At 41.6% G+C, this 14,008-nt stretch overlaps 1 pseudogene; it reads left to right on the plus strand.

Moving 5' to 3' along the window:
* Positions 1–509: 509 nt before the first annotated feature.
* LOC143387331 (acidic leucine-rich nuclear phosphoprotein 32 family member B pseudogene) lies at positions 510–8,055 on the plus strand (annotated as a pseudogene).
* Positions 8,056–14,008: the final 5,953 nt, after the last annotated feature.

Consider the following 14,008-nt stretch of genomic DNA (forward strand, 5'->3'; position numbering starts at 1 on the left):
TGTCTTCAGAAACGGTGGAGGTGGCAGTGGTGAGGAGGGAGGGGAGGTGCTGCTGGTCAATGCGCCACCTGACTGGTGGAGGCCATTGGGGAAGAGAGATTGGTGGCAGAAAAAGAGCAAAGTTGGTCCTGGAGTTGACTTGCAAGTCAGCAGGCCTGGTTTTGAATCTGTGTCACTAGCTATGTAGTCATGATGATGTAACTTGATCTACAAGGCTTAGGTTTGGGCCGGTTTCCTCTCTCCTTCCTGTCAGCAGTTGTACCAGCCCTCCTCTTCCCTCAAGACTTCTGCTCCCCATCTCCTTCCCTCATTCTTGGAACTTTCTTCCTATTAGATTTCTACTAAGAAAATAGAAACCTCTGATGAGATGAGAATGCCCTCATGGAGGAGGAAGAAAACTATAAACACACAAACACACATAGAGTTCAACTTTCTGTCCCAACAATTTTGCCTTCAAAGTTAGCCATATTTGTGCCCATCCTCAGATACCTTTTATGTACATTGGCCACATGAGTTATCTTCCAAACTGTGACACCTCAGACTCACAGATGGACTGTGAAAGAGGTACTTTAAAAATGACAATGGAATATAGGTACAAGTCAGGACCATCCTAGCCTTCTTTACCTCTTGCTAACAATAAAGAGGCACTTTCTCCCATCTACTGGATCATCTTTGTAAGCATTTTTTAAAAGTGTGCATTATAATTATCCATTAACAGTGTGATTCATTATGCCATATTTGTGCATGCAGGTAACATCAGCTGATCCATCTCATTCCCCATCTGTGAGAATTTTAACATGTCCTTTCTTTCTCCCTATCCTTCCCCCCACCACCAATTTTTTTTTTTTTTTTTTTTTTTTTTTTTTTACATTGCTGGGAATTGAACCCAGGGCTTTGTGCATGCTTCTTTCCTGTCTTAAAATCAACAAATAAAGGCTGGGGTGCATCTCAGCAGTAGAGTACTTGCCAAACATAAGCAAATCCCTGGGTATACCCCAACACCAAAAATGAAACAAAAATTAAAGAAAATCTCTCCCTATCCATGTCTCCTTCAGGTTACTGCCTTCTCTGTTCCCCTTTAAAAGGTCTATGCTTTAAAGAGAAAACTATTTCCTTGGCACCTCTTTTTGTTCCCCAAACCTCCTGTGAGATGGCTTTGCCTTCATGAGTCTTCTGGAACCTTGCTTTCTCTGGTCTCCAATACTGAGGTCTTTCAGTGGCTGTATAGATTCTCAGCAGCATTTGACATTTTGTATATTTTGCTTGTCTTTGAAACACCCCTCTTTCCTTGGTTCTGTGATAGCATTTTCTCCTGGTAATTAATTGATTTTCCTCTATCCCTCTCATTCATCTGGACATGCTTAGCCAGTCTCTTGAGACATCTTCTCTTTTTATCCTCTTTAAAAATCGTGCAATCTCTAGATTCTGTCCTGGGACCTTGTCCTTTTCCAGTCTACTCATTTATTCTCATTCCTTCAATTATCTTCTAGAAGAACTTAAGATCTTTTACTGGTATCTCCAGCCCAAAGATGTCTTTAAAAACTAGATCCATTTGTGCAATTGAATACTGTCAAAAAGACAAGATGATAAACAACTTTACAACGAAGTTCTAACTGGCTTTTTAATTTTCATTTTTTAGTTGTAGATAGACACAATACATTTATTTGTTTTTATATGGTGCTGAGGATCAAACACAGTGCCCACACATGCCAAGCGAGCGAACGCTCTGCCACTTTTTTTTGAGCCATAACCCCAGCCCTATAATTGGTTTTTATTTGAGATTCTTGAAGTGGAAAACATCTTACGAGTTATTTTTTTTAAAACTTTACTTTTTATTAACATGTATTAGTCATACATATTAATGGAGTTTAGTATGATATTTCAACACATGTATACAGGAAGCACTAATCAAATTCAGCACCCCTTTATTTCTCATCACCCTTTTGCAACCTCTAGTAATAACTGTGTGGGTTTTTTGTGTTTGTTTGTTTTGTATTTTTTTTGTACCAAGAATTGAACCCAGGGGTGCTTAAAAACTGAGCCACATCCTCAGTCCTTTTTATTTTGAAACATAGTCTTGTTAAGTTGCTTAGTTTCTCACTAAGTTGCTGAGGCTGGCTTTGAAATGTCACAGTCTCTAAGCTGCTGACATTATAGGTGTGTGCCTCTGCACCCAGCTCTAGTAATCTATTTTGCCTACAGTCAAGTTGACTTTTTGCTTCCACATAGGAGGAAGATAGGCTGGCTTTACAGGCAGAAAAGGGCTGAACAAAGTAGAAACAGAAAGAAGTTTGGTCATTTTGAAGGTTGCTCCCTAATAGGGTTAGAACCTGGTCTGGGCAAGAACTTCCTTATACTGACTCAGGTAAATTGTATCCCTTCTGATTGGTTGCTGCTAATCTCCTGGGTTTTTTCTGGGTTTCTGTTTATTAAGTCCTAGGGATGGAATCCAGGGAAGCTGGACACAATACCTTTATTTTGTTTGTTTGTTTGTTTGTTTATTTATTTTAAATATTTATTTTTTAGTTATAGGCGGATACAATATCTTTATTTTCTTTATATGTGGTGCTGGGAATCAAACCCAGTGCCTCATGCATGGTAGGCAAGCACTCTACCTCTGAGCCTCTATTTATTTATTTTTATGTGGTGCTGAGGATTGAACCCAGAGTATTGTGAGGGGGCAAAATTGCGAGGTATGCAGTCGAGGGGAGAAATAAAGAATGTCCACGTGCTTCTACCTTTTTCAATGCTTTATTCATTCAAATTACTCAATACAGTTTCATTTTATAAGTTCTTAATCAAGAAAATGACAATCCTTAATGCTAGGCACTGCAATAGACATAATCAATTCACAGCAAACAATTCTAGATTAATTCTAAGCACTGCAAAACACACTTAATCATGACAGGCTAATGACAGACATTCCCTCTGCATGCTAAGTTCACAAGTTTTAAGCCTTAGGCTGTATGTCCAGCAGATGCACACACACTCAGACCACGGTGATCAGGTCTGGAACCAAGGCAGGCTTTTCCTGGCATGGAGTGGACGACCGGTTGAGGAGAGGGTCGTAGGGAGAAGTTGCGGCTCAAAGTCCAAATGAGGCAGTAGAGTTTGAGAGTGGTGAGGATCCCACAGAGGCTCAGGAAATAATGACAAGTGATGGGATGTCAGGTCCTCATCAGTGCATCCTTGTTTCGGCTGGCTGAATCCCTGTTCATCAGCTCTATTATTTATACTAAGTTTTGGGGCTTTTGACCCCCTTTCAATCCTTATCAGCTCCCACCATATTTCTCCATGACATCATTTACCCTGGGGTCAGAAACATCTGATCTGGTGGTCTCCACCCTGATCTTCTTGTCTTTCCCTCTAATCAGATGAAGACAGCCTGCCAGGGGCTTCACTCTGTTTATCAGGGTGAGGGGAAGTAACTTGTTTGAGGCCATCCCGGAGGGCTCTGGGGGTGTGCCTGGTGAGACTGCAGGTTTCTAACTGGAGTTTTTAAAAATGGAGTTGCTAGGCTCAGGCCTAAGGCTGTCCTCACACAGGGCCTCACATGTGCTAGGCAAATGCTCTTGCTGAGCCACATCCCCAATCCCTACCCCTTTGTATTTTTTAAAAATTTAAGATATGGTCTCAAAATTGCCCAGGCAGGCCTTTAACTTGTGATCCTCCTTCCTCTGCCTTCCAATTCACTGAGATTACAGGTATGAGCCCCCATGCCTGGACTGGTCTTTTAAAATAGGTTCATTTCAGAGTTCAGTTTGATTACATGGCACCTTGCTGAAGCAACTCCATTCTGGTTTGTTCTGGTCTCTGCGGAGTAGTGCAGGAGGCCAGTCCAAAACATTGGCTTCTCATAAACTTAGAATACTTCTACTTGGCTGGCCCTCAGGAGCATCAAATGTAACCACTCTGCTTTGGCTTCTCTATTTCAGAGAAAGGCAGCTGCTTTCCACTTAGTTACCTGTGCTCGAACCTGAAGAACTGTGTCCTACACCTGCTCTCCCTCACTTCCGGTTCTAATCATGAGCCAGTCCCCCTTTCATTCCACCTCCCCATTCCACCTCCCTGATCTCTTGCAATCCTCAGCTTCTCCGTTTGTTGAGGTGGCTATGCCAACCTGCTGGGCTGCTGCTCCCAGAGGAAACCTCTTGTCTCCCTTGTTCCTCTCCCTGTCTTCTCTATACCGCAGTTGAGTGATCTTTTCAATGCTAAAATCTGATGAGGTTACTTTCTGCTTAAACATTTTCCATGTGTCTCCAAGATAAAGTGCAAACTCCTTAACCCTTATCAGGGGCCTTTCAGGGTCTAACCTCTGACGAGGTTTCCAGCTTCCATCTTTGGTCATTTACTCTCCCTTGTGCCCTTTTCTCTCCTTCCATTATCAACATTTTCAACTGTCAGAAAGGCCCTGCTTTCTCTTCTTTCCTGGGCGTCGCACCTACTCTGTCCCTTACCTGGCATTATCTCTCAAATGCACCCCTCACCATTGCTTCCCTTGGATACCTTCACATCCCCAGGAAAGGGAGGTGGATCTTAATTCAGGCCATGAGGGTCCTTAGCTTCAGTGCATAAAGGAATTTAAGGATAAGTCAAAGTGAGGCACAGATTGAGAGAAAGAAATAGAAGCACATCCTCGGAGAGACAGGGCAGAGTATGGGCTTTCAAGATGAACGTACTATACACATAAGATCATTAGTACAGGGATGTGATCTAAGAGGGTGCTCAGTTCTCCTTTGTGTCGGTAACTGCTCAAGTTACCAGGATGGGAGTGGGGGTCATTTGCTGATGCATTGGCTGTTATCAGGATAGGGGTTCTTTTCTTCTTTGTTTTTGATGCATTCTTCTTTGTGAACACAGTACTACATTAGTGAACCTATGGACAAGATCTAGTAATTGATTTAATAGTGCTGTTTGAGATCAACATATGTAAAAGTGCTTTTTACATATGTTTTTTCCCATGTGAAAGTGGACTTGAAATCAAGGCCACTCTCGTTTTGTCCTATATGCTTCCTTCCTACCTATCCCTCTCTCTTCTAACCTACCTCATTCAGAACATGGCATAACTACTGGTAATACTGTGGCTATTAAGTGATGCATTGGAATTGTCTTCTCCAATCCCACAACCGGCCCATGGAGTCATCATTATCCTTACTGATGAGTTGACGAGACTGAGACCCAGAGATCCACATAGTAGTCAGAGCCATCATTTTATATATGCGTTTGACTTTACTAAGAACTTTTTTTTTTTCTTGTAATAAAAATCCAGTCTGGTACTTAAGTTCAGCAGTGGTAACACATCCATAATATTGTGCAAATGTCACCACAGTGCATATCCAGAACTTTCTCATCTTTGCACACTGAAACTCTACACTCATTAAACAATCTACTTCCCTGACCCCATTCCACTTTCTCTATGAATTTGATCACTTTTGGTACCCCCACATATGAAAGTCATAATACAATGTTTGTCTTTTTGTGACTGGCTTATTTCACTTGGCATAATGTTTTCAGGTTTATCCATGTTAAAGCCTGTGCCCAAACTTCATTCCTTTTCTAAGGCTGACCCTCTTAGATCACATCCCTGTACTACTGATCTTATGTGTATAGTACGTTCATCTCCAAATGATGAACATTGTATGCACATACCACATTTGGTTTGTTCATTCATACTTTGATAGATATTTGAGTTGTTTTCACCTTTTGGCTATTGTGATCGAAGTTACCATGAACATGAATGTATGAAAATCTGTTTTGAATTTTTTCTTTTATTCTTGTGCATATATATCCAGGAGTAGAATTGTTGGATCATATAGTAAATCTGTTTCATTTTTGAAGAACTGCCAAAACTGCTTTCCATAGTGGCTGTAATAATTTTATATTCCTTCCCAGCCATGCCCTGTGCTTATTGGCCATTTTATATTTTCTTTAGAGCAATGCTTATTCAAGTCCTTTGACCACTTTATATTTTATTATTGTTGAGTTATAGGAGCTCTTTATATAATTTGGGCAATAAACCTTTAGCAGAAATAGATTTGTAAATATTTTTTTTTTCACTCTGTGGGTTGCCTTTCATGATCTTTTAATGGCTAAAGGCAAAGTCCTTTCTGGAGCCCACCAGGTCCCATTTGGTATGGCCTTCCCTGGGTCCTTCTGTTCTCAACTCCTAGCCACTGCCCCTTCACTCTGTTTCAGGCGCAAGTGACCTTCTTGCTTTTCTTCAAAAACTCCAAGCTTGCTCCCACCTCAGGAGGGGCTCTGTACTTTCTGTTTCCTCTGCTTGAAAAATTCTTCCTCTTCACTTCATTCAGATCTTTTTAAGCATCCTTCTATCAGAGAGGCCTTCTCTGACCCTCCATGCCCCTGCATTCACTATTGTACTCCTTGTGCCTAGGAAGTGCCTGGCATGACATAGTGCTCCAAGCATGCTTGTTGGAAAAATGAATGAATGATGCAGACCTGCGACTCACACTCATGCTCATCTGACCTCAGACTCCTTGGTTCCCACCAACTACTTTGGAGGTTTTCTCTCCTGGAAAGCCTTCCCTAGACCTCCGAAGCTGGCAGAGGGACCTCGGAAGCTGGCAGAGGGTCCCACTTTTGTGCTTCTCTTATTATAACTAGTTTGTCACACTGTATTGTAATCACCTATTTATTTGATTGTGTTTCCCAACAGACAGCAACTTGAGGCCCAAAACTAATTTCTTTTCTAGCACCAAGCACAATATCTACTGAAAGGGTTCGGTGGGTATTAGAATGAGTAAATCTTCAGTACTGCGAATGAACAAACAAACAAAACTGAATTTTAGAAATGAAGATACTTCCCCCAAGATACTTCAAGATACCTGCTTATCTTACAGAAACAATGCATGTAACATGCCTACAGTGTGCTGGGCACATAGTAAACACTTGATAAATGGCAATTTTGACTTATTAATGGCGATTTTTATTTGTAAAATACTGGCTGGATGCACTGTGCTTGTAATCACAGCAATTTTTTTTTTTTTTTGTGGTGCTAGGGATTGAACCCAGGGCCTTCTCTACCAACTGAGCTATATCCCCAGCCCTAATCATAGCAACTTGAAAGGCTAAAGTAAAAGGATTGCAAGTTTGAGGCCAACCTCAGCAAGTTAATGAGACCCTGTCTCAAAATAAAAAATAAAAATGTAAGACTCTGGCTGTACCATGGCTAGCTGTGGTCTGCTCGGATGACACATAGGACCTCCCTTGGTAGAAACCACCTTCTGATGGCCCTCACTGCACAGGACAGGATGCTTCTCCTTGATCCACTCTACCACTGAAAGTAAAGTTTGAAGAACTGGACGAGGGAAAGTTGGACATGGAAAGGAGGATCCAGCTGGAGCTTAGGAACAGGACCCCAGAAGCTGTTCAAGAACTTTTCTAGGACAATTGCAAATCAAATGAGGGATTAACAACTTAATTTGTGAACTTAGAATTCTTTGGTTTAATAAGTATAGGCTTGATTTCAGTTTCACCTCTTCCCAAGCTACCTAAATTGAAAAAGCTTGAGCTCACTGAATCATTGGAATTCTGGATATGTTAGCAGAAAAACTTAAGAATTTCACACCTCTAAATTGAAGTGGAAATAAACTGAAGGACATCAGCACCTTGGAACCTTTGAAAAAGTTGGACCATCAGAAAAGCCTGGATCTATTCAACTGTGAGATCACTAACCTGAATGACTACCAAGAGTAGTAGACTCCTGCCCTGCTGACCCACCTGGATGCCTATGATCCAGAAGTCGGGGAAGCCACCGACTCAGATGTGGAGGTGAATGGTGTGGCTGAAGAAGGGGAGGACAGAGGAGGAAGATGAGGACCAGCAGGATGAGAATGGTGAGGAGGAAGACTTTGATAAAGATGAAAATGAAGAAGATGTAGAAGGAAAAAAGATGAAGATGAAGTCAGCGGGGAGGAAGAAGAATTTGGATGTGATGGAGAAGTTGATGAAGAAGGTGAAGAGGAAGCGGAAGAAGAAAGTGGAAAAGGTGAAAAGAGGAAAAGAGAAGCAGATGATGAAGGAGAAGATGATTAGGATACCAAATAAACTGCTAGAACAGGTCTGTTCAGTAACTGGTTGGACTGCTTGTGGATTTGATATCTGTTAAAGCAAAACAAAAGGGGCCGGGGCTGAGCACTTGCAAGGTGCTGGGTTCAATCCTCAGCACCACATAAAAATAAATAAATAAAATAAAGATATTGTGTCCATCTACAACTAAAAAAAAATAGAAAAAAAATCCAAAAAACAAAACAACAGAAAGTAGCTGTCATACAAACCCCAGGATATCTGCCCACACAAAGAGCCAATGAATAGTTCCTGTGACATTCTACCTTCCTTCTTTGAGTCCCTCTTGGTAATCAACCACCAAGGTTAGGGACTTTGCCCCAAGAAGATTGTAAACATTGTTAGGTTTTTCATGGAAGACTCTGGCTGTACCATGGCTAGCTGTGACTTGTGAGTCAACACTTTGTGACTACTAGTTACCAAGGGTGTAACAGCATTTTTACTTTTTGTACAACAAAAAAGCTATGTAAATAAAATCTTAACATTTTGGGTGTGTTTTTTCATACTCTTTTCTTTTTGGTACCAGAGATTGAACTCAAGGGCACTCAGCTACTGAGCCACATCCCCAGGCCTTTTTATTTTTTATTTTGAGACAGTCTTGCTAAGTCTGGACCTCACTAAGTTGCTGAGCCTGGTTGTGAGGGGCTGCCCTGAGCACGAGCTAAGCAACCCCCTCAGCCTTGAGTAAAAGTGGTGTTGGACTGGCATTGCACACCACACGCTGTGCGAAGCAAGTGGCCCTTACCTTCGCTCTGCAAGGAAATGCTTCAGCTCTGGGCTTGAGCGTTTCCTGATGGGATTGGACAACCTGCCTTTGGAAACATTATCCCCTGCCTTATTTGGGTGGAACAGTCTATCTAATGTCTTTTCCCTAATAAATACAAGGGTACCAGGTGCACTGGCTCTCTTGCTCTCTTGCCTTCCAGAGTGGAAGACGAACTACCCTCGACCTGAGAAACTCCATTCTCCCCTTCTTTGGCCACACCATTCACCTCCACATCTGAGCAGTCCTACCCTCGACCTGAGAAACTCATGACCGTGTGTTGGGTGATTTCTTGCTATTTTCTTAGTTTAATGTTGCAGCCACCTCTATTTGAACCCAGGTCATCTCGCCAGTGCTGGCAGCTGGTGAGAGCTGGCTTTGAACTTGTGATCCTCCTGCTTCAGCCTCTCACGCTGTTAGGATTACAGGTGTGTGCCACCACATCCGGTCATACTCTACTTTTTAAAGGCTCTCTCTTTTTTTTTTTTTTTTTTTAACTTGTTAGGACATTTTGTGTGACAACTGCCAAAAAAAAAAAAAAAAGGAATTAAAAAATATTTTTAAGACTTTTTTTTGTGTGTGTGTGGTGCTGGGGATTAAACCCATGGCCTTGTGCATGTGAGGCAAGCACTCTACCAACTGAGCTATATCCCCAGCCCCTATTTTCAAGACTTAAAGTGAAATAGACACATTACTCATTCTTGGGAGGGACAGGGATTAAACCCAGTGTGCTTTACCATTGAGCTACATTTCCTGCCCTTTTTAATTTTTATTTTGAGACACCTAAGTTAGTGAGGCTAGTCTTGAACTTGTGATCCTTCTGGCTCAGCCTCCCAAGTAGCTGGGATTACAGGCATGCACCATTGCATACTACACATTACTTTTTGGTTAAAAAAAAAAGGGTGGGGGCTGAGGATGTACTTTACTGGTAAACCTCTGAGTTCAATCCCCAGTACCTAAATAAATATATAAATAAATATTACCAGTGTTCTAACAAAAATGATGTAAAATAATAAATCTCAAACACGATTACTGAATTTGGTATTATCATTTACGTAATGCTAAAGAAACTTTGTGAATGACAGAGATTACTCTCCAATATTTTATTATGGAAAACTTCAAATGTGCATGAAATGTACAAAAATTTTTATAGTGAATACCATTCAAAGAGTTTTGACAATTTTGTTGAGTCTGTGTAACCCAAACTTCTGTCAAGATGCAGAACATTCATATCGTTGAGAATCTTCTCTTAGGCCCTTCCAGTCAATCCCTGCCCCCATTCTCCAAGGGTGAACGCTGTTTTTATGATTTTTTTTTTTTTTTTGCCACCAAAGAGTAGTTTTGCCTGTTCTAGACTTTTATATAAATGGAACCAAAGAGTATGCCCTATTTTGTGACTAGCTAATTTTGTTCAGCATATTTTTGAGGTTCATCAATATGGCTGTACATATCAGCAGTTTATTCCTTTTTATTGCTGAGTAGTAGTCTGAGAATATTCTGTAGTGTATTTATGAATCTTCTGTTGATGGACAGATGGGCTATTTCCAACTTAGGCTATTATGAACAAAGATTCTATGAATATTATCCTGCAAATCTCTTTGTGGATATACAATTTCATTTCTTTTGGATAGATCCCTTGTAGTGGAATTGCTAGGGAGGTTGTATATTTAGCTATATAAGAAAATGCCAGATCTTCCCCAAAGGGTCATGGGAACAGTTTAATGTCTTAACTAAGTATAACCATAAACAACTAAAATTTACTGAATATTTTCTGTGAGCACTGTGCATAGAACTTTACGCAAATACAGTATTTCACCTAATTCTCATATTCAGCAGATGCTATTATTTACATTTTGCACAAAGGATAATTGAGGCATAGAGAATTACATAACTGTCCAAAGTCACACAGCTAGTAAGTGGCTGAGCTTGGATTTAAATCTTGGCAGGTTAGGTTCCAGCTTCTATGGCTCATGCCTCCTAGAATATAGTAAGAAAAAATAATAAGACTTTTTTTATTCTTTGGAGATAAATTTTTTTTAGAGAATTTTTAATATTTATTTTTCAATTTTTGGTGGACACAACATCTTTGTTTGTATGTGGTGCTGAGGATCGAACCCGGGCTGCATGCATGCCAGGCGAGCGCGCTACCGCTTGAGCCACATCCCCAGCCCATGGAGATAAATTTTTAAGAAGGAAAACTGGTCATGGTAACCAATTTTAACAAGATATAACAAGATAGAATAACAGGAAATACCATGCTCATTAATATTATATATACATTTATATACAATATTATACAATATTCTATATACATTTATTATACAATATTCTATATACATTTATATTATTTATAAATGTAAATTGTGCTCTATCACGTGGAGTGTGGCATGTATGGTTCTCAGGAAGATAGACAAATGCATCTGTAAAATACCTTTAGCCTCTGAGAAATTCTTCAAAGTTATCTTCAAAAATACCTCATCTCCAGCCCTGTGCAATCCATCTAGCTTCCCTTGAGAGTAAGTGAAGTGTTAAACTTCAGAGTCTCTTCCCTGGGTTTGTTAAATGAGAGCTGCCACCTCTCCTCTATAATTAGGAGAGGAGCCCCGGGGTTTACTGGAGAGGTGGGTGTAAGCTGCCATGAGGTAAGGAGGCAGGAGAGTGGTTCCTCCCACGGGTTTTTTTCTCTAAACTCATAGAACCCAGATCTGATTTGCAGTATGTCTAGGAAACTTGAGGCGAGGGTGGAGGACCACAGGAAACACACCTTTCCTCTCAGCTGGAACTCTGCCATCCTCACCTTCCTCTCTTTAACAAGCTCTCTAAACCAAAAAATGATGCTGCAGATTGGAGCTGTTGATGAGGGAAGGCTGGGAGTTCCCGAATCTTTTGAAACAGATATTAAGTCTATAGTTTGACTGGCTCCTAGCCCAGGGGCCCATGGGAAAGCCAGGAGAGTGTGTGTGATGGTAGAAGTCTCCGGGTTCTCCTCCTTTCCCTTCTTCATTTTTCTTTTTAATGGTTCTGGGACATACCAAAGTAATTCCTAGGGAGACTCTTCTTGGTTCATACACACATCACATATACACTCACAGATGTGTGCACACACATGCATAAAGGTGTACACACTCACGATTACTGGTTTATGATAAATAACATTGCAGAGATACAGAGGAGGAAATGGGGTAAGGCAAGTGGGGAGGGGGTGCAGAGCTTCCTTGCGCTAAGTGAATCATCAGGTCACATACTAGCCACTCTCAACCAGGCTTAGTCAAGACCAAGTCCACATTCCTTATGTGACCAATGGGGGACCCTGCTCACATGGGCCTGGCCACCCACTGGCCTGCTGCTTCTCTCCATGCTCTAGCTTTGAGATTTATTGCTGGTCCCTGTGAATACCTATTTGCCCACCCATCTGCCCTGACAGGAAGGCCTTTGTTTCTCCTTCCTCTTGCCAGGATTCTTATTTATCTTTGTAGGACTGAATTCAAGAGTCACAAATATGGTAATTAGTTGTTTATACACACACTCCTTCTCTCCATCCTCTTTTAAACTCTGATTTCCTCCCCAGCAGAAATGCCTTATTTTATTTTGTATGTCTCATCAGCATATATCAGACATTCAACCAGAATTTTCCTAATATGCTGAACCTTTGATCAGCAACTTTTGAGTAAACAAGTGCTTTATTTTAACTACACTAAAAGGTAAATTATTTGTTTTCCTTGCTTTGCAGAGTGCTGATTTCATCTTGTAAAAAACAAATAAACAAAAAACATTTTGCATAGGATGTTGAAAAAGACAATTTTTTACAAATGCTGATTTGGGTCAACTGTCCTTTATGTCTGCTGAGCTCTTGGTGAATTTAGCACTGTCTGAGGTCTAAATGTCCATCAGAAAAATTTTTGGGAAATGTAGGCAAATGAGTACCCACAGGGACCAGCGTCAACCCTCAATTGAAAGCAAGGGTGGAAGATGCAGCCAGCTCTCAGGGGGTCTGGTGACGGGAGGGGATTTGCTCCAGACAGGCAGTTTGTTCAGATCTTCCTGCCCTGGTTACTCTCCTGCTGCATTTCACTGTGTCCCTCAGCTCTTGGGTAACTCTACCTCTCACCAAGTTTTGCAATTTGCTGTGGGCTTCAAAACCTTCTACTTTTTCCTCTACTGGGAGGAGCATCAGGCCAGTGGGTGATTGGGCCCATGTGGGCAGGGCCCCTATTAGTCATCTAAGGAGTGTGAACTTGTTCTTGACTAATCCCAGTTGAAGCTGGCTAATATTTTACAGCAAGAGGGGCCATGGAAGCTCTGCACCCCTTCCCCTTGCCTTGCCACACACATCTCCTCATCTGTATCCTCTGTAATGTCCTTTATGAGATGCTTTCAAAGCTATGGGTATGTCACAAATCTAAATGACAATAAGGATTTTTCTCTGGGAAAGTGTGGAAAAACACTGGTGTCTCTGAAAATTGAACTTTGTGTGTGTGTGTGTGTGTGTGTGTGTGTCTGTGTGTGTGCGCGCGGGATTGAACCCACGGCCTCCTGCAGGCTAGACAAGCACTATCGCACTGAGCTACATCCCCGCCCCTCAGTTTTCTTCTTTTAAATCTCCAGAATCCCTTCTCCTTTTCTCTCATTTGCCTAGATGTGAATACTACTTAAGCTGTATGTAGATGCCTCCAGTTTTGATTAAAGCCTTGCTGACTGGCATCTTGGGAACTCTGAGGGCCGATCATCCTTTTTATGTAGCGTTTTCTGTTGACGAGTTCAGCCTTTGGCCTCCTTCCTCACTCAGGGAGGGGATGGTGTCTTGGATCCTCTCCTGTTAACTGGAAGGAATTGGGTGTTGCCAAGCACCAAGCCAGGAAACTGACCTCTGCCGAGGAATGGGATCTGGGCAACTGTGCCCTCAGAGCAGGGCTGGCAGCCAGCTCTCAGGGTGTCTGGCGGCAGGAGGGGTTCTTTTGCTCTACAACGGGCCAGCTTGTTCAGATCTTCCTGCCCTGGTTACTCTCCTCTGCATGTCACTCTGTCCTTCAGCTCTTTGGTAGTTCTACCTCTCACCAAATTTTGCAATTTCAAATCCCTCTACCTCTCCTTCCTCCAGGGCTGCATATTCCTGTAGAGTTAAAAGCCAACCAAAGAAGATTAAGTTTCTTTTCTCTTTTT

Source organism: Callospermophilus lateralis, chromosome 2 (genome assembly GCF_048772815.1).
Source record: "Callospermophilus lateralis isolate mCalLat2 chromosome 2, mCalLat2.hap1, whole genome shotgun sequence".
Classification (NCBI taxonomy): Eukaryota; Metazoa; Chordata; class Mammalia; order Rodentia; family Sciuridae; genus Callospermophilus; species Callospermophilus lateralis.